Source organism: Staurois parvus, unplaced genomic scaffold (genome assembly GCF_062004578.1).
Source record: "Staurois parvus isolate SC_StPar_1 unplaced genomic scaffold, SC_StPar_1.0 ptg000019l, whole genome shotgun sequence".
In the NCBI taxonomy this organism is placed as follows: Eukaryota; Metazoa; Chordata; class Amphibia; order Anura; family Ranidae; genus Staurois; species Staurois parvus.
This window is the reverse complement of record NW_028317815.1, coordinates 22,441,922-22,459,649: the sequence shown is the minus strand read 5'-3', so window position 1 is coordinate 22,459,649 and position 17,728 is coordinate 22,441,922. Positions and strand designations below refer to the sequence as shown.

At 39.9% G+C, this 17,728-nt stretch overlaps 1 protein-coding gene across 9 annotated transcripts in view; it reads left to right on the top strand.

Moving 5' to 3' along the window:
* MAGI2 (membrane associated guanylate kinase, WW and PDZ domain containing 2) overlaps positions 1-17,728 on the top strand; it is a 1,033,722-nt gene that overhangs the window by 181,053 nt on the left and 834,941 nt on the right. The window lies entirely within an intron of this gene.

The following is a 17,728-nucleotide window of genomic DNA, read 5'->3' as shown; positions in this document are numbered from 1 at the left end:
GCAACAGATAAAAGCAGGCGTCTATATGAAAGCACCGGACATCACTGGATTTTCAAATTGGTTAAGGTTAATTGTGATGAAACTGAGGTCTGACAAATATATATAGATAAAATGGGGAAATTCACAAATCTGTAACAAAAGCGGTCAGATTATAATATCATGCTTTAGCTTCAGCAGCCGTGGCTAGACCAACTTAAGACACAATTGACTAAACATGGACAAGCTAGGAAAGAATGTAAAGCTCCACTAGAATGGAGGGGGACTTGGTCATCCTTTGTGATAGCAATAAAATTACATGAAGTTTTAAAAAAAGTAAATAAATATAAATAGTACAAATTATTTAAAAGCACCCCTATCACCCATTCTCACACACAAATGAAACAAGCATATTGGTCCTGCACACATCTGTAAACGGTGATTGTACCAAACGTGAGGTATTGCAGCAAATGTCAGAGGGAGAGCAATAATTATAGTGCCTTGGCTCATATTTAATTCTAAACTGATAACCTGTAAAAGATTATAAAGCATAGCCTATGGACAATTTTAGGAACCGTAGTTTGTCGTCATTTCACAGGCGTGTGCAATTTTAAATCTTGACATGTTTGGTATCTCTTTAGTCGATGCAACATCATAATTTACATTTTACCAAAAACTTTTGAATTACATAGTGTTTATGAGCAATAAAATAAATTTAAGTGTATTTTTTTCCAGAAAAAGTTACATTTGACACATGGCTGCACAAAAATTGTGGCATAAATAATTGCAATTGCCACCATTTTGTTTCTCCAAGGCCTCTGCTTTCAGAAAATAGATAATTTTGGTGAGTTCTAAGTAATTTTCTAGCAACAAAAATGCAGATTTTAACATGTACATGCAAAATTAAAAACTTGCTCCTCCGGTAGACAGGCAGTTAAAGATCTTTGCCTCTGTGATTAGCTACTATAAAAGCTGTTACATTCCTGTCTGGTCTTGGCAGCGAGTGATAGACATTTTCTTTAAAGGTCAGAATTGCAACATCAGTTGCTCTGACTGGTGCTTGTTTTTGTTAAAGCTCTGTAATGGCAGTTACCATATGTGTGTATAACTACTCAGTTATCTGCTCCAATGACAATTGCTCTCAGTCTGCTGGTGCTTAGATTGCTGTCCCAGAATGGGAAAACTTGACAGTGTAACTGTCACATTAATGGTCTAATCAGTGAATAAAACATTTGTCACCTTATAAATACAGTAAATGTTATAGGGAACAGCATTTAAAATGAAATCAAGAACAAATCCAGATGTTGTTTAATTTCTAATTAAGAGGGGAACATGTCAATGAATAATGACTTGAATAATTATTTGAACGTACTTATAAAACAAATAAGGTATTAAATGTGTTGCGCTCCATCTACTGAAAAATGAAATATTTGCAATATTCTCCCCTTCAAACGCGCATATCATGCACTACTGTGCAAATAATAAATAATGTAAATATATATTATTATTCCATAGTGATATAAAATAAATTAAAATAAAAACACCTCTGTGCTACAATTAATTATTGAACAATATTACTAAATATATTATAAATAAATCAGATCAATAATATTAAAAACTCTAATAAATATAATCAAATTCCATATACGTGATAATATTATTATAAGAATTAATAAACAAAAAAACACCATTTAAGGTGATATATATATGTGCAAAACAAAACGTGTATGTGCAAAATACAAAGTACACAAAAAATTCCAATAAATAATAATAATTAATAATAAATAATAAATGATAAAAAATATTAAAAAACTCTATATAATCTTGCTGTGCAAGTGATGTTGTGTGCTCACCTCACTTATACAGCCCAAAGTTCTAAATAGAGCTATATGCTTATTGTCCTTAACTAGACATCATATTAATGTCCCAATTTTAATCTTTGTATATTGTGAAAATTATATTGCTGTTGAAATGGACTGTAATATTACTCTCCTTCCACTGGGTGGCCTCCCAGATTCTTCTGAGCTGTAAGGGCTAGATGGATGGATACAGATATCTCCCCTCGTCCTGTGGGGATCAATCTCCTATCTCCTCTTCTTCCCTTTTGCTCCTCCAGTTTAGACCATGTAAAAGAAAGATTTCCACATAGTGCTTTATCTTTCATAAAGACTTTAATTTGTCTCCGGTAAAATGCGCACTTACATTCCACAAAGCAATACAGAGCGTTTGTTAATGTGTGCCCATGCACAATGACAGTACTCGCCGTTCTGCTGAAAGTGGCGTCGTGACGTCAGAGCCCCTCCCCTACGAGTTACGCCACAGGGTCACGTGGCTTCCTCAGGGAAAAACAGATGAATGATTCTAGGGACTTTTATTTTAATACATTTGTTCTTTTGGAACTTGTTGGGTATGTGTCTTTTTTCAGCCTGATTCCCTATGTAATTATTTTCCTATGATTCATCAGTAAATGTATGCCAAATCTTGGACAAACCTGATATTCAACCCTATATTAAATAGATGTTATAATGCCTCACAGTTTCATCTTATTTATAAGACTTCCTTCAGTAATTTCTCTACTCATTTTTACTATTTTGAAAACTGAAAACAATCAAACATATTCTGTTATAGATAAAAAAACTAGTTTGCTCAAGATGGCTTTTTTGTTTCACAACATTTACCATCTCTATTTTTTTCTTTGCCAGCCAGTATACCACTCATCACTTATTTGACTCTAAGAACAAAACATCAATTAAATTTTTAGCAAAGCAGGGAAAAGTACAATGTAATGAAAAGTAATCATTTTACAGGCACCTTTTAATCGGCCCCTAACATTTTTGTTTCCTCCAGGGTCCACTGTAGCTATAGCATTGCAAGTAATTTCATCCTGTGGGGGATATCTCCCTGTGCAAAGACATCCGAGCATGGACAGCTTCTGTACCAAACCTTAAAGTGATTCTAAAAGTTAAAATTAAAAAAACAAACAAAAAACCCCCCAAATATGTTATACTTACCTGCTGTGTTCAATGGTTTTGCACAGAACAGTCCTGATTCTCTTCTTTTTGGGTTCCACAACCACAGTCCTGGCTCCTCCCCCCCGCTGAGTGCCCCCAATAGCAAGCATCTTGCTATGGGGGCACTTGAGTGGGCTCGTTCCCGAGTTTGACGAGATTCCTGACATTCACACCCAGAGTGTGGCTCAGCCTCACCCCTTGCTCTTTCTTCATTGGCTCACTGGCTGTGATTGACAGCAGCAGGAGCCAATGGTTTATGCTGCTGTGTGAGCCAATGAGGAGAGAGAGGCCCAGGAGATAAGTATTAGAGGGGGCTGATGGAGGAGCTGCACCCAGAAGGTTTTTTACCTTCATGCATAGGATGTTGGTGTCTATGGCACTATTTTAAACTATGCTACCTATAACAGCCAGTTTATTCTTATGGTAGTTACAGGAATCAATACAAGTAACTGAACCTGAAAAAAGTTTAAATATTAATATGTTTTCTCTCCATGTTATCAGCAGAAATGTCTTGATTAAAGACTATTTATGTTGATGATTTAAATATTCGGTGCAAAAGAACACACACAGTGAGCACTGCAATCATGAGTGCCACATGTTGTGTTTGAAGAGAGGTGTTTCTCCATCAGGTCAAGCTATTATTAATGAGGGTGCCACTAGATTACTCAAGGTAATTTATAATTTATGTAAAAAACAAGAGAAACTTTAGATCATTGTTAATTTCTATTTTTTCAAGTTTTGGGCTCAGTAAAATAGATCTAAATTCTAAGTTTTTTTAGAAAATATTTTTGATCTTTATTATCTTTTTATGCATCTGTGATGCTGTCCTCCTCTAGCCTATTTACAGCTGCAGCCTTCCTGTATACATGCATGCATTACAGTAGTGGCCACATGTCATTGCTCATGACTAGTTTATAGTCTCTGCCAGAAGGTGATTTCACAAGGTGTACATGTGAGAGAACAATTAGTAGACAGGGACAGAGAGTTGTCACCCCAAAACAGGATGTACCTTGAACAAAGACTTTAGCAGTGCAAGCAAATTGTTAGGAGGAGCAATTGCAGGTTTGGAATTATTAGGCAATGGATAAATCTAAATGATGAGCCTACTGTAAATGATGAATGAATTTATGGTGGCGAGTCATGAAGAAACTTTCCCCCAGTGATCTTGCCTTCTGATCATATTATTGAAGTACTGGCATCAGAGGATGAAAAGCAGTTCCCAACCAAACCAACATTAAGACATAAACACTAAGTGGATGGCATTTAATTTGCTAAAGCACTGTCTAAAGAAATATTGTCAGGATTTTATTTTCAGAAAATACTGATTTCGCCCTTTTTCACAGAGGCAGCAGCACTGATAAAAAAAAAACATATACAGGGACGAACATATTAACAGTTGAGGAACCAGGTCTCCAAAGCGACAGGGAAGGAGAAACAGCCATCTCTAGAGCAATGACCAGGAGGTGTGCAGAGGGGTCTCCAAATTAGATTTAGAAAAAAGGGTGGGAAAAAAAGGTACAGAGGAGAAAAAGAGAAGAGAGGAGAGAAAAGAAGATAAAGAGAGAGCAGGGTCTAACCCCACAGACTCAGGGTCAGAAATACAACAATGCTGCAAGCTCAGGCAGTCAGGATTCAAGGATGGTAAGCCATAGATAAGCTAGGGATCCCAGGTATTTAGAAATTTGGATTTAAAGTCATTAACAGGCTTCCTGCCTGCCCTATAGCAGAAGTACTGCTACAGGGTGGCACGGTTGCGCAAAATCACGTATATTTACGTGATTTTGCATTCCCAGGTAGGGGGCGCACACGAGGCATACGCGCCCTACCTGCGCCGCCATTCGCGGCTGTCAATCACTGGATTCCAGCAGGTGATTACTCACCAGTGCCTGGTGATTGCCGAGCATCTCCGACAGGGGGGGGGGGAACTGTTTGTAAACAAAACAGTTCTCTCCCCTGTAAGCTCCTGAAGCACACAGACACAGCCCCACAGTAAAACACACACAGCACAGTTAACCGTTTGGCCACATGTTAACCCCTTCCTGCCCAGTGTCATTAGTACAGTGTTAGTGCTTTTTATTAGCACTGATCACTGTATTGGTGTCACTGGGGATGTCAGTAACACCAAGTCAGTTCCCCCCCAGTGTCAGAATGCCCACCGCAGTCCCACAGTCCTGCTATAAGTCGCTTATTGCCACCATTACTAGTAATAATAAAAAAAATTTTTTATTTCAAGATATATACCGTCATTTGTAAATGCTATAACTTTCACGTAAACCAATTAATTTACATATATTGGGATTTTTTTTTAATAGCGCAAAAAAAAAAAAAAACCCACACAGGCAATCAAATACCACAAAAGAAAGTTCTATTCGTGGGAAAAAAAGGACGTAAATTTAATTTGGGTGCAGCATTGCATGACCACGCCATTGTCAGTTAAAGTAACGCAGCGCCGTAATGCAAAAAATGGCCTGGTCAGGAAGGGGGGTAAGTGGTTAAGAATGGTAGACATTTTTTCATTAATAAGCATTTGGTACATATAAGAATTCACTTTTTGAAATGGAACTGTGAATTTCCTTGAGGCCTTGGCCATTGTTTGTTTAGCTGCCAGAAACAAACACAAGGCCAACCTCAGTTGCCCCTGATGGAGGCCTGGGACATAAAAACTAAGAGTGGCCAGCCGGGCATCTTTAGGAACAATAAGGTGAAAAAGAGGAGGCTGGAAATGACTGGACCAAAAATGCAGATTTTTTCATCCTCTTTTTGCAGTATGGTGCTGCTGTTATCGTTCAGTCTTTTTCTTCTACTTTCTGGCTGCACACACTCATTTCAGCATGGGCTGCACATCATTTTTCTGGATTTTTCTATAGTGGCAAAGATAAAACATACCTTTGCAATATGTACCATGAGTGCATGTGACAGAATGGTAATCCAGAAGCATAATTTTGCTGAGGGAGTGTTCCTCATTAACAAGAAGTATCTGAACAAAGACATTAATGGCAGGATCCACAAGGTGTTTTTTTTACAGAAAGCTGTAGATTTAAAAAGTTTGAAAAGTCCATTACAATTTGCATTATATTAAAGATAATATAAGAGTTTCAGACTGGAATTAGATATGCTTTAAATGGTTTAATTAGAAACATTATTGCTACTGCCTGTGAATGTAAGTCCATGTTTATATAAGTATTATGACTATTGGGCATTATAGTTATTTTAGAGCCATATGTGGCAATATTAGCTAATTTGCCAATTATCATCTCCAGCAGAGCTGCTAGAAATAAGCAATTTAATTGAAATTTAACAGAAATAATTACTGAAACCTCACGGTGTGATAGTTTAGTTCAGGGGTTCTTAAATGTTTTAATCTGAGGATCCAAATAAGAAAAATATTACCAAACTAGGACCCAAGAAGAGAATGATTGCAAAAATGTTAGGAAAATCAAATAAAAATACAAATAATAATAACTGTATAAAAAAAACAAACAAGCACACAAACACTGTACTGCATATGTGTCCGTTCAAGTGTAGTTTTTTAAATATTTTCTCATGTGTAAAGCAGAAAAATGAAAAGCTGATATATGTATTTATAAAACAATAATTATTGTTCAAAACAGATAATAAAATCCTGAGTGTCATGACAATGTAAATGCTCAGATGCGTACAAAAACAATTTAAAGCTGAATTCCAGCCTTAGTTTCAGTCATGCACAGTTGAATTAGTTCCTCTTCTGTACTGAAATTGCTTACTGTAATTTCCCTGCACATTGTGAGCTTATCACAGTGTACATCAGAAACTACAGCAACTTAGATAAAGTTTGCCTCATTTCTTGGCTAGAGGTTGTCCATCATCTAGCCCTTTCCTCTCCAGTATTACTGTCCCTGGCCTGTCACCTTCGTTCATTGGATTTCAGCTCTTTCAGTTGTGTAGGCTCAACATCACATATGGGTATTACCTAGGGCAGTGGTGGGCAACCTTTTTTTTCAACTGAGCAAAATCTCGCCAAAACCACGATTGAAATTTATTTTGAGAGCCACATTTTTAAAACTGAAAATACATAGGATGGTACACTGTTTTTAGTTTCAATAAGTTTTTATAGTAATTCATCCCCCATAGTAATTCATCCCCCATATAGTAATTCATCCCCCATAGTAATTCATCCCCCATATAGTAATTCATCCCCCATATAGTAATTCATCCCCCATATAGTAATTAATCCCCCATATAGTAATTCATCCCCCATATAGTAATTCATTCCCCATATAGTAATTCATCCCCCATATAGTAATTCATCCCCCATAGTAATTCATCCCCCATATAGTAATTGATCCCCCATATAGTAATTCATCCCCCATATAGTAATTCATTCCCCATATAGTAATTCATCCCCCATAGTAATTCATCCCCCATATAGTAATTCATCCCCCATAGTAATTCATCCCCCATATAGTAATTAATCCCCCATATAGTAATTCATCCCCCATATAGTAATTCATTCCCCATATAGTAATTCATCCCCCATAGTAATTCATCCCCCATATAGTAATTCATCCCCCATAGTAATTCATCCCCCATATAGTAATTCATCCCCCATATAGTAATTCATTCCCCATATAGTAATTCATCCCCCATAGTAATTCATCCCCCATATAGTAATTCATCCCCCATAGTAATTCATCCCCCATAGTAATTCATCCCCCATATAGTAATTCATCCCCCATAGTAATTCATCCCCCATATAGTAATTCATCCCCCATATAGTAATTCATCCCCCATAGTAATTCATCCCCCATAGTAATTCATCCCCCATATAGTAATTCATCCCCCATAGTAATTCATCCCCCCTATAGTAATTCATCCCCCATAGTAATTCATCCCCCATATAGTAATTCATCCCCCCTATAGTAATTCATCCCCCCTATAGTAATTCATCCCCCATAGTAATTCATCCCCCATATTAATTCATCCCTCATATAGTAGTAGTAAGTAAGTAGCAAGTATTAAGCCAAGTCCCCCCTGTGTCAATTCACTTACCTTTGCTCCGCGCGTTCCTCTCACCGTGTTCCCGCGCTGTTCCGGTCTTCAGGGCGGACTGTGAGAGGAGCCTAGCTCCTCTCACGTTCGTCACGCTGCCCCGCCTACACTCATCCTGACAGCCAATCACTGGCTATCAGGATGTGAGTGGCAGCGAGACTGGCCAATCATTGCATTTGAGCGCGCTGCCCTGGCTGTTTTTTTTTTGGATCACGCTCTGGATCAGAATGGGTACACATAGTTCTGTGTCCATCACCGCAGCTAAATCTTTATCCCGTGGCTTCCTGTGTTAGTGCAGGATGGATTGGGTCATAGTGGTGGCTCTGATGAGGGGAGAAGGCTGCTGCACAGGGCTGGATCTTGGGGGGTTCTGGGGTGGGCTGGGCCCCCCCAGATATCAGTTGTGCCCTCCCAAAACCTGGGGCCACCGTACCATCAGTAGGACTATGAGTATTGCTAATAAAGGCACCCGCCTGTATCTTCTCCTGTGAGGTGATCCAGGTCTCAATGCTGCAGCTTTTTTTTTTTTGCTTCTTTACAAACACACTGCAGTCAGATATGAAGGGAATAAGCAGTGCAGAGTTGAGAACTTCTGTTAATCTCTGGAGTGTCATATCACACAGCCAATTAGGTCTGGGAGGGAGGAATTCCTCTGCCTCTCTGCCACGCTGTATCTGAGGTATGATAGGTGTACCAGGGAGTAAGAATTCCTGTCTAAATGAAGTGTCTTGTTGGCAGGAAGGGTTGCTTTGGAGGAGGGAGGTTTCTTGTGGGAATTTTACTGGGGGAATTGCCTCTGGAATGGGGTTTCTCTTTAGGGAAAGGAATCTTTGTGGGAGAAGTTTTTCTTTAGTGAGGAGGTTGCTTTTGGGTTTATTATTTGTTTAAAGCAGGGGGAGTGGGGTGTCTTGCAGTGGGGGATCTTTTCTGGGGGGGGTTCCTTTGGGGGAGATTTTTGCTGGGGTCGGATCTTTGCTTGGGCATAAGAGGGAGAAATAATTTCTTGGGAAAGGGGGTGGGGGGGGGGTTGCATTGAGGTAGAATTGTTGGGGGGGGGGGATAAGGGGGATGTTGCAGCCAGAATTTCCCCAGTAGAAGTAAATGAAAAGCAGGGAGCTGTTAGAAGCACCTGTGCCCCATTTAATAACAGTCATTGTAATACCACCCATATTCCTGTCCTTTTTACTACTTGTGTAGGATAGGTTTCAGCTTACTGTCACCATGTTGAAAATACAGGAATGTGTGTGGCATTACAATGATTGTTATTAGGCTGGGTTTACACTAGACAAAGCTCTAAAAAGAGATCCACGGTGGATCATTTTCCTGTAAGGTGTTCAGGAGGCAGTCCTGTTGCCCCCTAAATGCCTCTTTTATGCCACACGGCAGTTTATAATGGTGCTGATGCTCCCCAACCACCAACCAAGTTTTTGGCTCACAGTTGTGGCGCGGCAACCCATTGACTTGATTGGCCAATTTGATAGTCAACTCAACATGCCACGTTAAATTTTTCACAGCCGTGATACAAAGTGTCACAGCCACAGCATGTGAACAGCCTCCTCCAGCTGTATTTTAAACTATAGGTGGGTGACCAGGGGGCAGTTAAACTGGAGCTCAGTCACCTTTTGTTACTGCCCCCAGACAGTCCATGTGAAACAAACCTTAAAAGGGAAAAATTATCTATGTACAAGCACTGACCCGTTAAAGTCCAGTAGATGACCATGCCTTTAGTACTTTATAATCTCCTGACCTCTGTAAATTGCTTATTCCAGACCTCTGCACTTCCTGTGTTACACACTCATGGGTCCTGAACTCTGTATATTACACACACTTGACACCTGCACTCTATACATTACATACTTCTAATCCCTTCACTAAGTTTTAAACCCCTCTCAATATTTTCCTCATCCACATGCCACTTCATAATTCTCCTCTGGGTGCCCAAGAGGGGACCCTGCCAGGTAGTCTGTACAGAGCCCCAGTGATTTCTAATGGTGGCCCTTTTGATAGAACACTGCAGAGAGAGAGAAGAACTCTGATTCACTGCATTGGCAACTTGATTTGGCCTCTCCCCCTGGAAGGGGAAAGTGAATGGGGCAGTTTGAGGAAGTAGAGGTTACTGATGGGACCCAGGAGTGGGAGAGAATGCTGGTGTGAGCCCGCGGAGACATCCTGCAGGGACTAGGGAGCAAGTGGCCTGCAGTACAGGAGAAGTACTGCTGTACTAATTTTGCCACACCACAATTTGTCACATCATGGCCATCGTGCTGCCTAATTTTTGTCCTCTGGGTACCCACGGCTGAACTTCCCACAGGAAAAAAAATGATCTACGGCCCTGGATATTTGCATGACTTGTTCCAAGAGCCAGCCTACTGCTTGCATCAGGTTAGAGGGCTCTTGAGAGCTGCACTAGGGCAGGGTACTTTGATCTGCCTGCATTGCATTAGTAAGCAGAGAATATGTCACTGAAATAAGGTCTATAATGAAAACAAAAAGGTTTTATTTACACATTAATTCACATTTAATTCACATGCTGATGAAGGTGGGTGGGGAAACCCAGGAGAGGTAATATACAAGCAGATTAAACTTCAACTTAAAGCGAAACTTTAGGCAGATAAATGAAGCATAAATAAATGCAGCTTTGTATTTTTAACTTAGTATCAGCCTCTTGCAGTCCCTGCTAGCTGTGATCTGATTTTATCTGTGTAGTTCCCTCCTCCTCTCACCTTGTATGGGTTCTAATTCCCTATACTGCTGTCAGTTATTATCAATGTTCTATATTACTTGCACAGATCCATTAATTTTGCATTTGGCCAAACTAGGCTACAAAGTTAAGTCGGAACCGATCACAAACATGTCTATGATCAACTAGGGAGCCAATTATACAATAGCAGGCACATTTATAAAGGACATTTGCTTCTGGACTCTAAAACTGGTCCATCCTGTAATTAAATGAATAGTAAAAAAAAAGAAGGGAGGCCCTGGTTGCATGACCTGTCAAAGTCATATGACTGAGCTGTCCTGTTATCATTGAGTGCAGGGGCGGACTGACAACTCATGGGGCCCCCGGGCAATAGGGGATCATGGGGCCCCTGTGTCTTCGCCCAAACTTAAAAAAGCCTATGAAAAAGGTACCAGGGGCATCTCATGGGGCCCCCTACTGACCCCGGGCCCTTGGGCAGTGCCCGAGTTTCCAAATGGTCAGTCCACCCCTGATTGAGTGTTATCATCACTGTGGTGTCCAGTGGAGAGCAGAGAGCAGTATCCACTGTCCGATTAAACTGGGCCCCTTAGTCTTGCTTAATAAACAACTTGAATAATTAAAAAAATCCTTACATAGGAATCCCATGGCTAAAAAATGGAAAAAACTGACAACAACCTAAAGTTAAAGCATCTTCTCCTTCATTGGTGCATGCACAGGATTCAGTCATCCTGGCACACAGGAACCATGCTGAAGATTTAAAATGAGCTGTGCATACGCAGTGCAGGTTACATGCTGGAGATTGCTGCTACCAGGAAGATATGTGTATTTTATTGCAAATGAGACATTTCATGTCTCTTCTGCAATAAAGAGCTTGCTTGCTCATTGTTTGTGACAGCAAAAGTTTTGTTCTGCCTTAATACAGACTTCCTGCATTTTTATGCTAAGCACTGCAATGCACTAAAATGCAGCATTATGGTGTGAAATGAACACATAAAAAACTATTGTTTTCTATGTGCCCATGCATTAGTTCTGCATTGGCTATTGCTGGGGAGTACATTTTGTTTCTAGTACTGAGATTTTGATGTGTATGCATTTGTAACAGAAGAGTAATTTATGGACAGCTTAACATGAAATTACCAATGCTTTTTAAAATCATACAATAAAGTATAGAGAGTGAAGTCCATTGCAAGTATGTCAGTTTAATGTTGGATGCTTTGAATACTTCAAAATCAAATGTCAAACACAAACCAAGCCTTCAATTCTACTTTTAAGCCATTTTCAGAGACCTATAATCATCATGCACGTCACATTTGCTTTAATTTAACAAACACTCATTTGTTTGTTTGTTTTCTAATTTTCTACAACTGACAAGTAATCTAGACTTGTGCACAAATAATGCATATTAATAACTAATAACTAACTGGCTTTGTTATAGCTTGTCTACAGAAACAGAAATACAATATTATTGAGCTCTGTAGGTAGCTTAATTATTCTTATCCAGTTTGTGATTATTGTTGTTTTGTTTTCTCTGAGCATTTTGATTCAGAAGCCAGACCAAAAAGCATGCTTCCCCTGTGTTCTAATGGGACTAATTTCTGAATTGGGATGTACAAAGCAGGGCCTTCCTTTTCTGCACATTCTAACTTGGAGATCAAGTTTATGGATCCGTGTAATACATAGTGTGTGCCTGAAATCGTGCAAAAAGTCAAACCATTCCCCTTGGTGATTAAACTAGGTGCTATGGCTTCATCTGTATAGAAGAATGTATTCAATACTATTTGAAACAGAGATAAATAGGTATATAAAACCTGTCATCAAGAAAACATTACCATTTCATTACCTGTTGCAGACCCTCAGAGGGAGTCCATACATACTGTAAGCTGAAAACTGAATCCCCATGCAGCCATGATAAGCATGGACAACTATGCACATGTTACAGTGTAAATATGTAGAATGTATTGACAATGTGGTTTGCTATGGAATGTACGCTTCAGCATCGTAATGTATGCCAGCTAAGCCATATATTTTGGTCCATCCAAACTGCTGTAAACATTTGTAATCTTGTAAGAATAAAACCTCACTAATGGTGCAACTTAAATAAACATCTCAGTGAACATTACTTGGGAAATATATTGTACTGCACACTAGTGTATCTTTGTGTGCATGTGCAGAAGTTGACACACCACCCCTTGCGCGAGGCAAGATCTTACAATTGTGCCTGGAGTGGAACCTCTAGTGATAAATACCTGTACATATGCAGTCTTTTTTTTTTTGCTACAGTAACACAGGGTATTAAGAAATTCTGAACCTCCTGCTTTGCTTGACTCACAAGCATTTTATTGCCTAGTAGTAATTGAGGTTTTCAACTCTCGCGGCGAGTAAGAACTGCCCAGAATGCATTAAAATTAAGCATACAATCAGCTACATAGGTTCAGGGATCACAATTGCTGTACATACGCACATTCCACTTGCTCATAGTGGCCCAAATTGCAAGAATACCACAGTGCTATTAATCTGCTAATAATTTGCTTTAGTAAATCAGACCCACTGCGTATAAATCTTGACGTTTCAGCCTAACTAAGATTTATGATACCACCTTGTCTACCTTGAGACACCTTTTAACTTAATACAGATCAAACACTCTTGTCAGCACTACAGGTAAGAAAGTTCCTCCAGATTGTGAGTCCATGTGAAGACCACCTTGTCCACCTTTGAGACACCTTATAACATAATACAAATCAAACACTCTTGTCAGTGCTACAGATGAGAAAAGCCCTCAAGATTGTGAGTCCACATGCAGATCCAGAGAAGGCTCCTCTTAATCTTGTCAAAAAGACATAGGTCAACCACTACTAGAGGCCTCAACACAACAGTACATTGGAATTTGGTTTTATTCAATGAAGGGTCTTATGATAATGCTTTAGGCCAGAGCGCCTTTTTCTTTTGCTTCTACCTCATATTGTTAAGTAAAACTCTACTTTTGAAACTGTGTAACTTTTTTTAAAGCCATCTGGTACTTTTTCCAGAAGTCTGTACAGGGATTAATGTTACCATTAGCACAGGGTCACCTATATAGAATACATACCTGCTAAAAGAGGAGACAGTATGCTTAACTTTCATGTAACCCTTTGATTGAAATGCTGTTGCTTTTCTGCTCACCGGCCAATGCTAGTATTCAAATATCTGTTTCCCCTCCGCATGCTGTGGTTCCTCCCACCACGGGCTAGTATGTAAAGTACTGATGCAGGGGTTGACAAAAGAAGCTACAGCATGTGTGTGTGTGTTGGGGGGGGAGGGTGAACAGGTACTCAATATACCTGCTATATACCTACTAAGTGCCATCTGGGGTCTGTCCTTTCTGGTAATTTTTTGTGGTCTTTTTATGTATTCTGTTGTCTTTGATATTTGCTTTTCAACAATGTCTTAATATTCTTAAGATTCCCCAGTTCACAATGGCCATCACGGCCCTAAAATGGGAATCTCTCTCTTGAAAGTATTATTGATATATACTCTTAATTAATTTCTCTATCAAAGAAATAATAATGTAAAGCTATGTATTACTACTGTGACAAAAGAAAACAAAATTGGCGATGTCCCTTTAAATTGAAAATCCAGGGCGGTCCCTCTGAGTTGTTAGTATATTCAAAAGGGATCACTAGCATACCACCTGATGTCCAGACAATGCTACGCTACATTCCAGCGAAACGCATTGACATCACACATCACATGACGCCATTTTGTTTACTGGGAGTCACTACGTTGGCAACGGGATGGTGCTTACCCCAATGGCCATGGGATGGACACAACAGGCGCAGCAAGCACTGTAAAGCACTGAGAGGTCCTCTCTTCACCATACGCGGAGACTGGCTGTATTATACAAACCAATGGGCTACGTCTTAGGGCCATGTGAGTGGTAATGTATGCATTGTCCATATCTAATTACCACAGGAGGAAGCTTATGCAGGGACCATCATCCCAACACACATGGTGCTGTTTGCTCCACATGGAATAGAACTAACTTTGTTGCCTACAGTGCAATAGCTTTCTATGCTAATAACTTGACAACTGCGTGCCGCTGCTGCTATCAGCTTTCTGTCAGTTGTGCTTGCCATATGAGCTATATGTGCTACACTTGCAATACTTTTATGCTGTGCCTTTAAATATTGATACCAGCCACATAAAGCCTGATGACTTTCTGCTATCGTCTCTCCATCACCCCAAAACTATTCCAGAGGGGGAAATTATATGCATGAGACTCTGCATTTTGAAAATACTTTCCTGGGATATAAGTAACCAGAAAAGGAGGAACTGACCAATTACTGCTCTCTGATTGGGACTGATTTACTAGTTCCTCCTGTGCCACTCACCTGCTGATGAGGATACCCATTATCTTGATTGCTTGTATTTTTAGCCAACTATATTGCAATCTTGGGCCCATTATCTGAGCAGTGGCAATGATTGATTTCCAATAATCCATGCATAGGGGATACCTAGCCAACGTTTTCAGTATTTACATGCAGCAGATGCTGCAGTATAACACTATGCATGGCTTGATTTGGGCATCCGAGCAATTAGTTGAACTTATTTGTTTATTTGTCTATCTTGTCTGTTTGTCTGGTGTTGAGAGTTTTTCAGCATGTTTGAAGCTCATCAATTCTTATGTATGCCTTTATTTTTAGGTGAATTTTTGATACTAGATTGATATTACAATAAAATTAGCTTTTTTTCAGTAAACCTATTACTGTCATTGGTGGTAACCACTTTGTCCCCCTCTATGGGGTACCTCTCTTTTTCTATCCTTTCTGGTAAGCTTTGATTTTGCACAGGTCTTCTGTGAATATTCATGTTTAGAGAGAGTCTCACACATTGGGGGAGATTTGCTAAAATTGGAGCACTCAGAATCAGGTGCTGCTGTGCATGGTAGCCAATCAGGTTCTAACTTCAGCTTCTTCAATTAAGCTTTGACATAAATTATGAAAACTGACTGGTTTCTAGGCAGAGCTGCACTAGATTTTGCACTATGCAGTTTTAGTAAATAACCCCCATTATGTCAAATTCACACAACAATATATAATGCATCAAGGTAATGTAGTTTGACCTCTTTGATTTTGGGGTCTTACAATTCGGTGAGCTGCTCACTTTCATACTGGGTGGAAATCACAGGGTGTATAAAATGTATGCAAGCAAAATTCAAGAGGACTGCTTACACTATAAGCACAACAGTTTATGTATAAATTAAGAAAAAGGTTTTGGCTGAACATGCACTTTAAGCAAGGAGCAGGGGAGGATTGACCATTTGAAAACTCAGGCACTGCCCGAGGGCCCGGGGTCAGTAGGGGCCCCATGAGATGCCCCTGGTACCTTTTTCATAGGCTTTTTGAGTTTGGGCAAGGACACAGGGGCCCCATGATCTCTTATTGCCCGGGGGCCCCATGAGTTGTCAGTCTGCCCCTGGCAGGGAGGATGAGTACGTTGAATACAGAGTTTTTTTAGTGGCAAATATGCTAATCTCTATATTTAATACAAACAAATGCAAGCATATTCATGTACAAAATGTGAAAATCACATCAAAATGTACTTTATTTTAACAATGAAATAATAACTCAAAATATGTGTTCACTAAAAAAAATAATTAGTTTTTTTTTTAATTAGAACTAAAATAGCACTATAATGACAATAAGAATGTTATTTGATGTGTCACAGCTGCCCCCCCCCCCCTCTCAGCCCCTTGCTCTGTCCCTGCTCTCTCTGCCGTCTCTCATCCGTGCCCCTCTCCCCCTCCTGCAAAGATCAAAGGCATTCCTAAAGGCAAGCTGGAGCCGTGCTACCTCTGGGCCCCCCCCCGGTTGCCTAGGTGACTAGGGGGGTCCGACCAGTTTTAAGAAGCTGATGTCAGAGCTCCTGAGGTATTCACCGCTGTGTAGCTGACGGAAGGAGCCTGGGCTGCAGCCGGGACCTTTTCGTGGCCAGGCTCGGCAGAGACCCAAGGCTGCCTAGGACCCCCCTTCTCCCAAAGCTGGGGAAGACTGTGTGCTAGACTCCAGAGATCCGTGAGTACATGCTCTCTGCCTGCTTCACTTGAACTGTTCTTGTGCTGACCAACCCCCCCTGTTGGATTACTTGCTACAGAGACTCCCACCAAACTCCCTGTTGGATTACTTGCTACAGAGACTCTCCCTTGGCTCTTGGTGTTGGACTTTAAGTGTGTTGGTCCTTTCATGTCGCCCTGGACTGGCGTATTCACCCTCCCTGCCAACTCCCCTATTCGGTGGCTGTCATCTGTTTGCCTCAATAAAGCTTTGTGCGTTTGCCATCTACTCTGTGTGTTCTGTTCTGCCTAAGCTCTGTCACAGATGTCCAAAACAACACAAATGTTAAATGCTTTGTGAATTAAAACAATTGTTAACATTTACAAAATTCTTGCTAATTGTTAGTGATGCTATAGTCTAACATTCAAGAGCCTGTAATGCTGGTAATGGCAAACTGCAAACAATGAAGTCAATAGCTATTTTTCTTCCCAAAAGCCCCATGAAAACAATTAGAAGCATTCTACTGCCGAATATCAATATTAAGCACTGATATAGCACAAAACATGTTGACCTTTCTCAGTCCCTACAGTGTCTTGTTGACATATGTTGCTTTTATACTTCAATAAAGGGGGATATTTTTGGAGGGTAACAGTCCCTAGTCTTGGAATCCACACTGTGTTCAGCTGGATGAGCTGAGCTTGTACCCAAGTGGGGTGGTGAGATTGTAGTGGTAGACCGACCTGGGGCAGTGTTACGTTATTTACAGCTTCTCTCTATTTTTTTTTTATGTTAATGAATTATTTTATTTTATCTGTGAGCTACAAGACTAGTAGTTCAGAACAGGCTCCATTTTTAGTACAGTTCAAACAGTGTAATTGATACAAAACTAATTAAACTGTCTATTGATTTAAGCGCTTAATGACCATAAGTTAAATGCATTATTTACATCAGTCAGATTATAAAGATTAATCACTGATAGACAC